We start from the raw sequence: 16,281 nt of genomic DNA, 5'->3' as shown, positions 1-16,281 counted from the left end.
GCCAGATATGATTATCAATTACCCAGTTAAAACCCCAGGCATGCAAATCTGAGTTTCACCACCCACTGTGGCACCTCACACCAATTCCTTGATCCTGAAACTACCCATAAACTAGCCTCAGGCTTCCAATCAGACCTGAGACGTCCAGCAGTTCCACACACTGCTTGATCCACAATCACCTGCGGTGCACACCATTCACTGGGTTCCTCTAGAGCTCCACACTTTCCTCCCTCCAGGCACTGGTGTCACAACAGGAATGCACACAAGCTGCAAATCCAAGGACACTGGTTGTTCACTTGAACTTTGCAGAACAAAGATGGAACCATCCAGACCTGCACTGATCCCTTGGTCTTTCCTAAGGATTACTCAGTCTCAACCCCTACACACATCCCTACACACATCCCCAGAGTGACATGTTGCAGGCATTCAGGGAAGAAAATAAACATTGTGTGCCCATCAATGAAGAGAAAAGAAGGAAAACTCAATCAAAGGAGATGGGCAGTTCTGATGTGTTTGTTGATAGGTTGTTGATAGGGAGGCCATAAAACCATGGTAAAAGTACATGAGGGACGGGAAGATATCTTTGAGCCTAGACCTGAAGATCTGAGAGACAAAGGAGAGGCACAGGAACCTCAACTTTGAAAAAGAAAAGGTGAAAGTGATCAGAGCAGAGTGAACCATGAGAAAACGGTCCATGCCTAGGGTGGGGTTGTGACTACATATCCAGAGGACAGACAACTAGAAGCCCATGGAGCACATAATTTTTCATGTTTATCCTAATGCAGAGAGACATATGACTCCACCAGCCTGCACTCTGGCATTTTTTGCTTTTCATTCTGAAAGGACTGGCATTCCACATGACTTGTGCATCTTAGTTCCTCAAGTCCCCGCCGGAGACAGTGAAAATACTGAGTCCTAACCACTGGACCGCCATAGAATTTGTTGGGAACCATTCAAAATTTGAATTACAAGTAGGCACTACCCACGTGAACACACAGACGCACACCCAACTGAGCCAATCACTTCAGGGTTCTCTCAATCTCCCTCAAGCCCACCAGGGAGACATTTCTGAAATTGTCTTGAGTTGAGTGAAAGAACCAGGTATAACTGAATTCTGGAGAGGTCACGTGATAGGCTAGTCAGTGGGCAATTTGTCCTTAGTGTTCATCCCACTTTAAAACACTGGGACCATCTTCTGTGTCCATGAGCACAAAGGAAAACTCTCTTTCAAGATCTGGTCACACTGGTGGTGATTTAGTTGCTCAGTGTCCAACTTTGCAACCCCATGGACTATATAGCCTGCCAGGCTCCTCTGTGCATGGAATTCTCCAGGCAAGAACACTGGAGTGGGTTGCCATTTCCTTCTCTAGAAGATCTTTCCACACCTCCTGCATGGCAGGTGGAATCTTTACCACTGAGCAAACAAGGAATCCCTAGTCACATAGATAACAACCATGTAATTCCTCTTTGCCAGAAAAATATAAATAAAATAATTTTAAAAAAATACTGAGTTGCAAAAACATAGCTACTCCTCAGGAAAACACTGAAATGGAGTTAGGTTAGAAATATGCTGAACAGACATGTCTATTTATCTCATCATGATTAGACAGATTCTCATTTACAGAGAACGGACTTAGGTGAATGTCTATTTAGTACCTCACAGCTCACTGTTTTACATTATAAAAAAGGGAAGAAAAGAGACTGTTAAATGATCATCAACTTTCTTTACTGGGCTTTCCTGGTGGCTCAGATGGTAAAGAGTCTGTCTGCAATTCAAAGACCCCAGTTCTATCGCTGGGTCCAGAAGATCCTCTGGAGGAGGGCATGGCAACCCACTCCAGTATTCTTGCTTGGGAAATCCCATGGATGGAGGAGCCTGGCAGACTACAGTCCAAGTACTTGGTAATACTCGGTAATACTTCTTACCAAGTACTCATCAAAACTGTAAAATTATTGAGTTATTACCAACGAAATTTTTCAACATGTAACATAAAGAGGAGAAAGCATACAAGTCCTGATCTAAACTTGAATGAAAAAAAAAAAAAAAAACTATAAAGCTTTTTTAATTAAAAAACAATCTGGTGTCGAGGTCTTTCTACCCTAGTGGTCCTGTGGCTAAGATCCCACATGGTACAACTAAGGCCCAGCATAGCTAAATATTTTAAAAGCTTTTAGAATATAGCATAAGAATATGAGTGGATTATAGGAAGCCAGCAAAATACATTTCAGAATAATTCTTTATAGAAAACAATTCAATGTAAAGCAAAAAGCAAAACCATCACCAGAAGGAATAAAAGCACCTTTAACATTCCTTCAGAGAGGTACTGCATGGTGACAAATGTCATTTCTGGCTCCACCAGTCTCCCGGTCCTCTACTCCACACCAGGAAACAGAAGAGGTGACCCACAGCTGTCTGAGTCAAGTCACTGTCCCCTGGGCTGAACAGAATGGCAAATGGAAGCTCTATTATGATGCAAATAATTAGAAGATGCACACATACAGACAGGAAATTTTCAATTCTCATCCTTATCAGAATAATTTTAAAAGGTATTTTTTGGAGTCCAAAGCTACGAATCAAATACATCACAACTTAATCATGCATAAGCAAACAGCTCAGCACTCATCTGGGTCCAGATCTCCACCCCCTCACTTCCACGTGTTTCCCTTTCATTTGGTTTGTCTCTCTGTTCCCCTCTGTTGTCCTGCCTCTGCACGTTGTTTCCCCTCAACCTTTCTGACCTGTTTCCTTGTGTCCCTCTATTTCAGTCCTCCAGGTTACCACCATTGAATCCGTTACATGCCCTTCATCCTCACTCTGCCCCGCCTTTGGTGGCCGAACTACCTTTCCATCCTCTCTTCCTCTGCTCACTTTGTCCCCACTCCAGCCCTTCTCTCCCAGCATCAAGTCTCTCCCTAGGTCATGTCTTCCACCCTTTTATACCCTCACTATACTGATCAGCCCTGGAGCAGGAAATGGCAACCCACTCCAGTATTCTCGCCTGGAGAATTCCATGGACAGAGGAGCCTAGTGGACTACAGTCCATGGGAATCACAAAACGTCAGATACGACTAAGTGACTAACCTTCCCTTTTCATACTGATCAGGGGCTCCTCTCCTATTCTGTCTTTACTCCTTCATGTCCCAAGAGATCCCAACTTTCTTTCACTTTGTTTTTTACCATCTGCTACTTTCACTGTTTATTCTTTCATTCTTACCATCTCTTTGCAAAACACTCATCCTCCACACTGTCCTCTGATCTCACCCACTCTTCTATTCTCCTCACGTTTCTATTTCTCTCAGTCACTCTGTCTCCTGACCCCTCTTGCCCACACATTCAGAGTAGGTGGGATGAAGTAAGATGTCTGCCTCGTGAGACAGCACTGATGGAATCAAAACTCAACAGTTTAAGGCAAGACAGGAAAATTAAACGCAAACTTTCCCTCTGCCCATTTTGGCCCCCTCCCTCCTCTCCCATGAGCCCTCTGTTACCCAGACCTCGATGGAAGAACCTGCTCAAACATAAAGATCAATTTTTCTTCCTCTGGCACCAAGCCACATCACTCCTTAGAAGACAACATTCTAAAGGATCACAATGAGACAGAAGGAAGGGGGCAGGGCACAACCATTCAAAGAAGTGGGGTGGGGGGAGGGGATGACACAGTCATTGAGAAAAAAAGGATACGACAAAAAGTAGAACCGCAACGAGGCCCAAGATGGCGGAAGAGTCTACTTCCAGTTGACCTTAAGCCTCATTACACTCTCACTCTACCACATCACCTAAACGACACACCCACAGGCACAATGATAGTTCACAGGATAACCATAAAAGATCAAAAAGCAGGCAGAGGCCCAATTCCCAGAAACCCTGCCCCTTCCTTAAATAGAATATTCCTCCCATCTACTTCTGCTTCATTGAATAGTCTTTGACTGTGTGGATCACAACAGACTATGAAAAATTCTTCAAGAGACAGGAATACCAGACCACCTGACATGCCTCTTGAGAAATCTATATGTAGGTCAGGAAACAACAGTTAGAACTGGACATGGAACAACAGCCTGGTTCCAAATAGGAAAAGGAGTACATCAAGGCTGTATATTGTCACTCTGCTTATCTAACTTATATGCAGAGTACATCATTCGAAATGCTGGGCTGGATGAAACACAAGCTGGAATCAAGATTGCCAGGAGAAATATCAATAACCTCAGATATGCAGATGACACCACCCTTATGGCATAAAGTGAAGAACTAAAGAGCCTCTTGTTGAAAGTGAAAGAGGAGAGTGAAAAAGCTGGCTTAAAACTCAACATTCAGAAAACTAAGATCACGGCATTCTGTCCCATCACTTCATGGCAAATAGTTGGGGAAACAATGGAAACAGTGAGACACTATTTTGGGGGCTCCAAAATCACTGAAGATTGTGACTGCAGCCATGAAATTAAAAGAGACTTTCTCCTTGAAAGATAAGCTATGAGCAACCTAGACAACATATTAAAAAGCAGAGACATTACTTTGCCAACAAAGCTCCATCTAGTCAAGGCTATGGTTGTTCCAGTAGTCATGTATGGGTGTAAGAGTTGGACTATAAAGAAAGCTGAGTACTGAAGAATTGATGCTTTTGAACTGTGATTTTGGAGATAACTCTTGAGAGTTCCTTGGGATGCAAGGAGATCCAACCAGTCCATCTTAAAGGAAATCAGTCCTGGGTGTTCATTGGAAGGACTAATGCTGAAGCTGAAACTCCAATACTTTGGCCACCTGAGGCAAAGAACCGACTCATTGGAAAAGACCCTGATGCTGGGAAAGATTGAAGGCGAGAGGAGAAGGGTATGACAGAGGATGAGATGGTTGGATGGCATCACTGACTCAATGAGCATGAGTTTATGTAAGCTCCTGGAGTTGGTGATGGACTGGGAAGCCTGGCATGCTGCAGTGCATGGGGTCACAGACATTCGGACATGACTGAGTGACTGAACTGAACTGAGAGCATTACAGTAAGTGTATCTTAGCAGGTCTTTGACAAGGAGTACCCAGGCAAAAGAGCTTAGATAAATTCAAGAGATACACCAAAAACCCAATGAGGATCCATCAGAGTTTCTAGAAAGAGTTTATCATACTTATAGGCACTACTCTGATGCAAACCCTGAGGCCTCTAAAAATAATGAGAATGGTAAACATAACCTTTATTGGACAAAGCTCCCCAGACATAAGAAACTCACAAAAGTCAGATGGTCCATTTGGAATGACCCCTTCTCAACTGGCAGATGTTGCTTTAAAAGTGTTCAACAACAGGGAACAGCAAAAGAAGCAAGAAGATGCAGGACTGAAAGCCACATTACCTGATGGCAGCAGTGGACTCCCAGGGCACGAGTAACCTGAGGAGAGGTGAGCCACCTCGGGGGAGGGAACAACACGCTTAGTGTAAGGAGGGCACTGGAAAACAGACTGTCCTTGGCTAAGGAGTGAGAAGGAAAACAGTAACAGTCAGGAGCCTGTCATTGCAGTAGAAAGAGATGAACACTCTAATGATGCCCCAGGAGCCCCAGGTACCTGTGACAGTGGGGACAAGCTGACTGACCTTCTGATAGCTACAGTGCCGCATACTCTGGTAGATACCAAGATGGCGCAGAGAACGACTCAGTCCATCCTGGTCACAGGAGTTTCTGGAGAAGTGCAAAGCTGTTCTTTCTTACAACCTTTGCAATGCCGATTAGGGGACCTCAGACTGAAACACAGTTTCTTATATATGCCAACATGTCCAATGCCTCTTTTGTAAATTAAATGCACAAATAATTTTTTCACCAGAACAGCTTGACCTCAGCATCCTGTCAGGGCACCCGGTAAGCAGGCAGATGACATTTGTGGACACTCTGGAGAAGGAGACTGATTCCCCCTCCACAAGTACTCAAAAAGGTAAGGCAGGAAGTGTGGGCTGACAGCACCCCAGGGAAGGCCGACCAACACATGGCCAATACAAATACTGTTACTAGGGACACTGGAGGGATTCCCTGGTGGTTCATTGGTTACAAGTTGGCACTTTTGCTGCAGTGGCCTTCACCAATTCCTGGTGAGGGAACTTAGGATCCTGCAAACTGTGCAGGACAGTAAAAAAAAAAATAAAATAAAATAAAGGACACTGGGACACCTAATTTAAAACAGTACCTTCTGAGGCAAGAGACCCAAAGATAATTCAGACAATTCTTGAAAAGTTGGCTTAACTGGGACTAATTAAACCTTGTAGATTCCTATATAAACTCCTATCCTCCCAAAGAGCCAAACTCAGCAGTGTACAAATCATTGTCGAAGACGTGAGGGCCATTAGTGAGACAGCCCAAGATTTGCAGCCTGTAACAGTAATCCATATATGTTCTGCGCACAACTACTGTGGGACAATACTGCTGGTTCTCAGTTCTGGGCTTGAAGGACACTTTCCCCTGCATTCCTACTGCAGAAGAACCACTGCAGCTGTCTGCTTTCTGGCGGCACGACCCAGAAGCACAGGGAGTCCAACCGTACTGCTGGACAGTGTTGCCTCAAGGACTGAAGATTTCCCCTACCTTGTTTGGGGAAATGTTGGCTCGGGCTCTTACTCCAATGTGTGTGGATGACTTACTCACAACAAGCAAAGTGTCTAAAAACTACCATCAGATCAGATGAGATCAGATCATTCACTCAGTCGTGTCTGACTCTTTGCGACCCCATGAATCGAAGCACGCCAGGCCTCCCTGTCCATCACCAACTCCCAGAGTTCACTCAGACTCATGTCCATCAGAGTCAGTGATGCCATCCAGCCGTCTCATCCTCTGTCGTCCCCTTCTCCTCCTGCCCCCAATCCCTCCCAGCATCAGAGTCTTTTCCAATGAGTCAACTCTTCGCATGAGGTGGCCAAAGTACTGGAGTTTCAACTTTAGCATCATTCCTTCCAAAGAAATCCCAGGGCCGATCTCCTTCAGAATGGACTGGCTGGATCTCCTTGCAGTCCAAGGGAGTCTCAAGAGTCTTCTCCAATACCACTCTGCAAAAGCATCAATTCTTCAGCGCTCAGCCTTCTTCACAGTCCAACTCTCACATCCATACATGACCACAGGAAAAACCATAGCCTTGACTAGATGAACCTTTGTTGGCAAAGTAATGTCTCTGCTTTTCAATATGCTATCTAGGTTGGTCATAACTTTCCTTTCAAGGAGTAAACATCTTTTAATTTAATGGCTGCAGTCACCATCTGCAGTGATTTTGGAGCCCAGAAAAATAAAGTCAGACACTGTTTCCACTGTTTCTCCATCTATTTCCCATGAAGTGATGGGACCAGATGCCATGATCTTAGTTTTCTGAATGTTGAGCTTTAAACCAACTTTTTCACTCCCCACTGTCACGTTCATCAAGAGCCTTTTTAGTTCCTTTTCACTTTCTGCCATAAGGGTGGTGTCATCTGCATATCTGAGGTTATTGATATTTCTCCTGGCAATCTTGATTACAGCTTGTGTTTCTTCCAGTCCAGCATTTCTCATGATGTACTCTACATAGAAGTTAAATAAGCAGGGTGACAATATACAGCCTTGAAATACTCCTTTTCCTATTTGGCACCAGTCTGTTGTTCCATGTCCAGTTCTAACTGTTGCTTCCTGACCCGCATACAGATTTCTCAAGAGGCAGGTCAGGTGGTCTGGTATTCCCATCTCTTTCAGAATTTTCCACAGTTTATTGTGATCCACATAGTCGAAGGCTTTGGCATAGTCAATAAAGCAGAAATAGATGTTTTTCTGGAACTCTCTTGCTTTTTCCATGATCCAGCAGATGTTGGCAATTTGATCTCTGGTTCCTCTGCCTTTTCTAAAACCAGCTTGAACATCAGGAAGTTCACGGTTCACATATTGCTGAAGCCTGGCTTGGAATTTGGCCAATTGTGGATGGAACGGCTCCCAGAGGAAGGCTCAAGTATGTAAGTAACAAGTCATGTACCTGGGTTTCATCCTCTGCTTGACAGAAAATAGGCAACTGCCGGCTTGGGAACACCCAAGACACACAGAGCTGAGGGGCTTCTGGGAAAGGCAGGATTCTATCGAATTAGGATCTCAAATTCAGGCTTTAAAAGAACATATCTTGAGCTCTTTACTTTGACAAAGAGCACCAAACAGGCTGGGAAATGATAAAAACAAGGTTAGTCTCGGCTCCAGCTTTGGAACTAGCAGACTTAAACCTTTCACACTGTAGGTCCATGAGAGACAAGGCATGAGTCTCAGATATTAATTCAAGCCCTGGGGAATATCCCTCAGCCCACTACTTACATCTCAACTAAAACAGAGTGTTCAGGGTTGCCCCCTAGCCTTGGAGCGGTAGCAACTCCTTGTGCCAGACTTCAGGAAACTGAGCAGTTCACCCTGGGGCAACCCACCACTGTGTATGTCTCTCACCCTGTCCTTTCTTGGGGCTTCCCTGGTAGCTCAGTTGGTAAAGAATTTGCCTGCAATGCAAGAGACCCCAGTTCGATTCCTGGGTCAGGAAGACCCCCTGGAGAAGGGAAAGGCTACCCACTCCAGTGTTCTGGCCTGAAGAATTCCATGGAGTGTATAGTCTATGCAGTTGCAAAGTGTCGGACACAACTGAGCGACTTTCACTTCATTTAATGTCCTTTCTTCACTGGAACAAAAAGGGAGCTATTGGCTGATTTCTGGGAGAATGGGGAAGTACCAAGCCATTCTCTCAGGCAATTCCACTCTAAAATTTCGGGTCACTTTGGCCCTAAATCCAGCGTCACTGCTCCCGAAGTTTGCTGCACAAACCCCTGAGCACGACTGCCTCGAGCACACCAGGCTCAACACACAACCCTTGGCTGAGCCAGATGTGGACCTGTTCATGGATGGAAGCAGCTCCATGGACCAAGGCAGGGGACGTATTCGGTATGTAGTGAAAACCCTTTCTGTTTTTTTGCCACACAGCCTACAAGATCTTCGTTCCCCAACCAGGGCTCAAATCCGCACTCCCTGAAATGGAAGTGCAGGGTCTTAACCACTGGACCGCCAGGGAAGTCCTGTGCTGCTAACCCTTGAAAAGGTGGTAGAAGCAAAAGCCCTGCCCCTAGGGAGCTCAGCTCAGGAGGCAGAAGTCACTGCTCTGACAAGAGCCCTACGGCTCACTGAAGGCACGTGAGTGATACGTACAGAGGCTCCTGCTCTGCGTTCTCTGTGGTGGCTGCTCACAGGACCATCTGCAGAGAAGGGGGCTCCTCGCTTCAGACAATAAAGACAGAAAACATGCTTTGAGATCCTGTCACTATGAGAAGCCATCCACAAGCCCTCATTGGTGGCCGGAGTGTACTGTCCAGGCCACCAGAAGGGTGAAATTCATATAATCCAAAGCAACCAGTTAGCTGACCAAACTGTAAAGCCAGGCAGCAAAGGCAGGCGATTCTCAAGCCATGAGAGGGTCACTACAGATCAACTTGTCAAAATACCAGGTGGTGTACCCAGAAAAGGAGTGGAGATTGACTCTGGACCACACCACACCTGGGGGACATGTGTGCATGTGGAACTGTCCTGACTCCTGAGGCCCTCTTGCACACCGTGCCACACCACACTGTAACAACACCCACACCAGGAGAGATGCCACAACGGATTCACAAGTTCATAATGGAGACTAAACTGCCGAAGACCATCCCGTGAGCCCCTCAGACTTGCATGATCCGTGCTAAAAATAAAGACTGCTGTCAGACCTCCCCAGATGGGGACCCAACACAGGAACCTGGGTCGCCCAGGACTGGCAAGAAGACTAAAGTAAATCAAGTTGATAAGGATAGAGAAAAGAGACAGAGTAGGCGATTAAGTAGTTATTCCCACTAGGGCATTGTAAGTAAAGAAAAAAGTATGGGAGACTCTGTAAGTTAAAGGATCAATCAAGAAAGCAGGTTTGCTCAGCCACAAAACCATGTGGCAAAGGCACAGGACCTTCCCCCAAACAATAAAACAACGGTGGCATGAGCCCCACATCCTGCCCGGTGGGCTCAGTAAGTTAATGACCCCCTAGGACATGCTTCTATGTGTGCACTGAAAGCAAAATATAAGGAAAAGGTGACATTATGCTGAAACTTGAGATGATTTACCAAATTTTTGTGCATTTCCATTGAGCTATGAGAGTCCAAGCTTGACCATATAAGGAATAGAAAATTACCCTGCCTGACGAGGAGGAGAAGCTGATGATGGAAGCTGATTTCTAATCAAGAAGTTTGAACTTAACTTTGCTAGTGGGTGACATGAGTGCAATTGTGTGGTAGTTTGAACATTCTTTGGCATTGCCTTTCTTTGGGATTGGAATGAAAACTCACCTTTTCCAGTCTGGTGGCCACTACTGGGTTTTCCAAATTTGCTGGCATATTGAGTGCAGCACTTTCACAGCATCATCTTTCAGGATTTTAAATAGTTCAGCTGGAATTCCATCACCTCCACTAGCTTTGTTCACAGTAATGCTTCCTAAAGCCCACTTGACTTCACATTCCAGGATGTCTGGCTCTAGGTGAGTGATCACACCATCATGGTTACCTGGCTCATTAAGATCCTTTTTGTATAGTTCTTCTGTGTATTCTTGCCACCTTTTCTTAATCTCTTCTGCTTCTGTTAGGTCCATGCCATTTCTGTCCTCTATTGTGCCCATCTTTGCATGAAATGCTCCCTTGGTACCTCTAATTTTCTTGAAGAGATCTCTAGTCTTTCCCATTCTATTGTTTTCCTCTATTTCTCTGCATTGTTCACTTAAGAAGGCTTTCTTATTTCTCCTGGCTATTCTTTGGAACATTTCATTCAAATAGGTTTATCATTCCTTTTCTCTTTTGCCTTTCACTTCTCTTCGTTTCTCAGCTATTTGTAAGGCCTCCTCAGACAACCATTTTGCCTTTTTGCATTTCTTTTTCCTTGTGATGGTCTTGATCACTGCCTCCTGTACAATGTCATGAACCTCCGTCCATAATTCTTCAGGCATTCTGTCTATCAGATCGAATCCCTTGAATCTATTTGTCACTTCCACTGTGTAATCATAAGAGATTTGATTTACATCATACCTGAATGGTGTCTTGTGGTTTTCCCTACTTTCTTCAATTTCAGTCTGAATTTGGCAGTAAGGAGTTCATGATCTGAGTCACAGTCAGCTCCTGGTCTTGTTTTTGCTGACTGTATAGAGCTTTCCCATCTTCAGCTGCAAGGAACATAATCAATCTGATTTCAGTATTGACCATCTGGTGATGTCCTTGTATAGAGTCGTCTCGTGTTGTCGGAAGAGGGTGTGTCAACTAAAAAAGACGTACAACTTGAGAGTTGCAAGTTAAGTTTTATTTGGGGAAAATGAGGACTGCAGCCAGGGAGGCAGCATGTCAGATAGCTCTGACAGGTGTTCACAGATCTTTGACTATTAAGACCTAGTCCAGTAATAGCACATTGAGCAGCATATCAGCAAAACCTTCTTCAGAACTGGGAATGAGCCTTCCCAGCAATGCAGGACCAAATGGTCATGAAATGCCCCCCAAAGTAGGGTCATATTTGCTAAATATTCATATCAGCAGAATAGTCTGAGCAGTCTGAGAGACTGCTCCAAAGCAGCAGTGGGGGAAGTTCAATATATAAGGTTTTGGTGAAGGGGAAGTTCAATACCATGAAGCACTCATTTCACAAAAGGTTTTTTGTTAGTCATGGGGATCTGATGTCACCATGAAGGGATTTAGTGCTTCTCTAGATAGGAGGAGATGCAAGGATTGAGATCATAAAGTCTGTTCCTAAAAACATCCAACTATCTACAGACCAGTCCTACCAGAGTCCCTGGAGCAGAGTGCCTCGCTCCACTCTGAAGTCCCTCTGAGGCTGTTGAAAGTCAATAGCTTTAGCAGAATGGGGTTCAATCTCCGCGGAGACACAGGGTAAATGCCTTTGCGGTTCACTCGTTGGCAATGCCCTTGGTAAGTGCCAATTTGTAGTTGACACGGCCCTCTTGTGGTCATACATCCGATCATGTTTTGGGGGGCATTTCATGAACATTTTGTCTCATGTTGCTGGTAAGGCTCCTTCCCAGTTCTGAAGAAGGCTTTTGCTGACAGGTCACTCAATGTGCTATTACTAGACTAGGTCTCCATAGTCAAAGATCTCTGCACACCTGTCTTCTAGTTATGGTCCAGGAAAGTATTCCTTCTTGTTGCATCTTCCCATATCTCAGTTCAGTTCAGTCACTCAGTCGTGTCTGACTCTTTGCAACCCCATGGACTGCAGGACGCTAGGCCTCCCTGTCCATCCCCAACTCCCAGAGCTTACTCAAACTCATGTCTATCGTGTCGGTGACGTGATCCAACCGTCTCATCCTCTGTCATCCCCTTCTCCTCCCGCCTTCAATCTTTCCCAGCATCAGGGTCTTTTCCAATGAGTCAGTTCTTCACATCAGGCGGCCAAAGTATTGGAATTTCAGCTTCAGCATCAGTCCTTCCAATAAATATTCAGGACTGATTTCTTGTAGGATTAACTAATTTGATCTCCTTGCAGCTCAAGGGACTCTCAAGAGTCCTGTCCAACATGATAGTTCAAAAGCATCAATTCTTCAGTGCTCAGCTGTCTTCATAGTCCAACTCTCACATCCATACATGACTACTGGAAAAACCATAGCTTTGACTACATGAACCTTTTTTAATAAAGTAAAGTCTCTGCTTTCTAATATGCTGTATATGTTGGTCACAGCTTTTCTTCCAAGGAGCAAGTGTCTTTTAATTTCATGGCTTCAGTTACCATCTGCAGTGATTTTGGGCCCCTCCACCCTCAAAAGAAAGTCTCTCATTGTTTCCATTGTTTCCCCAACTATTTGCCATGAAGTAATGGGACCGGATGCCATGATCTTAGTTTTGTGAATGTTGAGTTTTAAGCCACCCTTTTCACTCTCCTCTTTCACTTTCATCAAGAGGCTCTTTAGTTCTTCTTCACTTTCTGCCACACAGTTCTTCTTCACTTTTCTCACACAGATAACAATAGTGTTATCTGAGTATCTGAGGTTATTGATATTTCTCCCAGCAATCTTGAGTCCAGCTTGTGCTTCCTTCAGCCCTTCATTTTGCGTGATGTACTCTGCATATAAGTCAAATAAGCACGGTGACAATACACAGCCTTGACGTACTCTTTTCCCGATTTGGAACCAGTCTGTTGTTCCATGCCCAGTTCTAACTGTTGCTTCTTGACCTGCATACAGATTTCTCAGGAGGCAGGACAGATAGTCTGGTACTCCCATCTCTTTAAGAATTTTCTACAGTCTGTTGTGATCCACACAATCAAAGGCTTTGGCATAGTCAATAAAGCAGAAATAGATGTTTTTCTGGAACCCTTGATTTTTTGGTGATCCAGCAGTTGTTGGCATTTTGATCTCTGGTTCCTCTGCCTTTTCTGAATCCAGCTTGAACATCTGGAAGTGGAAGTTACTCCTATATCTAGAGTAACATAATTACAATCACTGATCACATATCGAGCTATACACTTGATCAACTGCTTCAAGTCCAGTCATTATTTTTGTTGGAGGCTCATACACTTGGTTCGGTGAAGGCAATGGCAACCCACTCCAATACTCTTGCCTGGAAAATCCCATGGATGTAGGAGCCTGGTAGGCTGCAGTCCATGGGGTTGCAAAGAGTCGGACACGACTGAGCGACTTCTCTTTCATTTTTCACTTTCATGCATTGGAGAAGGAAATGGCAACCCACTCCAGTGTTCTTGCCTGGAGAATCCCAGGGACGGGGGAGCCTGGTGGGCTGCCGTCTATGGGGTCACACAGAGTCAAACACAACTGAAGCAACTTAGCAGCAGCAGCAGCCTACCCTTGGTTATACAAGAAACAATTATCTTGTGAAACAGGCAAAATAAAAATAGTACAGCTAATAACATTAGTGGAATTAAAAGTAAATAATTTAGCCATGAACCTCCCACACCAAACCAGTTTTTTAAAAGATCATCAAGACTGGGGAATGGTCACTTAAAGCAGAAACCTGATTTTTCATATGGTTCATCAAATGTGTCACATTAAAGGATTTATCAGGTATGAAATTATAGCATTCACTTTGAATTGCAGCACTTGTATCTCCCTGAGATGCTGTAAGGTGTTGAGGGCCTTGGAGTTGTGCAGCATGGCCTTTCTCATCATAGAGATCTCAGAATTCAATAGGTTAATAGCCCAGTTACTATCATTTAAAGCTTATGTAAGTTGTCAAGGCTTAGATATGACAAATTACATCCTCCAGTCCCATTGAAGATACACACACACACAAAGAAAATAGCTGCTAAATGGTCATACCAGTAGAATACAGATCTTTTGACCCATTGGGATCATGCCAATGGTAGGTTTGGTTGGGGTTACCTCTAATTTGTTAATGTGTATGACCTTAAATTCATGGGAATCCTAGGCTACATCTTTGTATCCATCCCTGTGGATGTCAAGGCCATAAATTAGTGCTCCAAATCCACTGAGTTCTGCTCCAATCACGCTCTCTAATGGTAATAATAGGCATCGTTCATAAACACCTGGCTGTGTCTCATATTACCAGTTTGATCATTTTTAGTATGATTTAATTGTTCCCAACATACAGGAGCTTTCAAACTTAAATAACCATAGCCTGTGTTTACCATACAGATACATCACATAATTCCGGGAGTTTTCCTTTTAATAGATGAGAGGTTAATTTTGAGACTTAGCTCATCACTCTAATTTTGAATGACCTTAAGTGAAATTTGAGTTTGAATGACCCTAAGAGAAAACTTAAATCTATGGCCAACATCAGAGCAGATATTATTAAGTGGCCAGGTGAGAGGATCCTATCTAGCAATATCATGAATAGACAGAAGAGGACTGAACTCTCATCTAAAATAAATTTCCTAGGTGGTATCAGAGCCCTGGAGAACAGAACTCCACCAAGGTAACCCAGAAGTACTAGACACAGATAATTGGCCACAACCCAACAACTGGATTGAGTTTTAAACTAGCATAGAATTGTACCTATGATAGAAAACATTTGACTGATACACACACCTCCAAGGAATCATGAAAGCATTATAAATGATCATACAAGTCAGGTCAGCATCTTGGGCAAGCTGTCTGCTTCTGATGTCGTCGTCCTCTCATCCTAGTGTAGTGCAGTTTCCTCTGTTCGAGCATTGCTTTAAGGTGAGTTTGAGGTCAGCAGACCTCTCTATAGACTAGTCCAGCTTAGGGGCCTTTGGAAGTGAGAATTAATCTAAGAGTCAATTTCCCTTCAATTTCCCCATGCATGAACTAGTTAAGAGTACCTATAAAAAGGTCCTTCCATCCAGGTTTGAGATAGTTTCTCAAATTAAGTCTTTTTCCAGTCTTGGTTGCAGGTCGTGCATGAGGCATCTGATCTTCATCCAAAGAGAGATTACGGAGATAAGCTTCAGAGACAAACCTAGAGTGTCCTTAATAATTTAATTAAAACTTACATTAATGTACCCTAACAGCAAAGAACTGTCCAGGAAATGAGTCTTACTAGATACAGACCTCCATTAACAAATTGGGATTTAACATTCATTGAAACATCTTTTTCTCCCTAAAATCACCATCATTTTTACCAAATATAACCAAATTAAGACTTGCTTGTGATATAGGTCTGGTCTCAATAAACTTGGCCTGATGATTTATATAACCATAATTGATTATAGACTTTTTTGCTCTTTTGAGACTTTCTACAAAAAGTATTTATTTTTTAATTGAAGGATAATTGCTTTACATAATTTTGTTGTTTTCTGTCAAACCTCAACATGAATTGATGAGATTTGTCTAGAGTCTCAACTGAACATTTAAAATAAATCTTTCAGGGCTAGGAAAGTAAAGCCACAGACTTATCACAGATTTACATGAATTACTTCCATCTCAAGGTTTCCAAAAATTCCTTGACAGTTCTGTACCTGTTAGTGAGATAACCTTCCTAACTTATCTGATAAAGTTTCAGAAACTAAGAGTGTCCAATCTCTGAAGGGTTCGGTTCAGTTCAGTCGCTTAGTCTTGTCCGACTCTTTCCGGCCCCATGAACCACAACATGCCAAGCCTCCCTGTCCATCACCAACTCCCAGAGTCCACCCAAACCCATGTCCATTGAGTCGGTGATGCCTTCCAACCATCTCATCCTCTGTTGTCCCCTTCTCTCCTGCCCTCAATCTTTCCCACCATCAGGGTCTTTTCAAATGAGTCAGCTCTCCGCATCAGGTGGCCAAATTATTGGAGTTTCAGCTTCAACATCAGTCCATTCAATGAACATCCAGGACTGATCT

This window comes from Bos indicus, chromosome 18, assembly GCF_029378745.1.
Source record: "Bos indicus isolate NIAB-ARS_2022 breed Sahiwal x Tharparkar chromosome 18, NIAB-ARS_B.indTharparkar_mat_pri_1.0, whole genome shotgun sequence".
NCBI lineage: Eukaryota > Metazoa > Chordata > Mammalia > Artiodactyla > Bovidae > Bos > Bos indicus.
The sequence above is the reverse complement of the archived record's forward strand: the minus strand, read 5'-3'. Positions refer to the sequence as shown.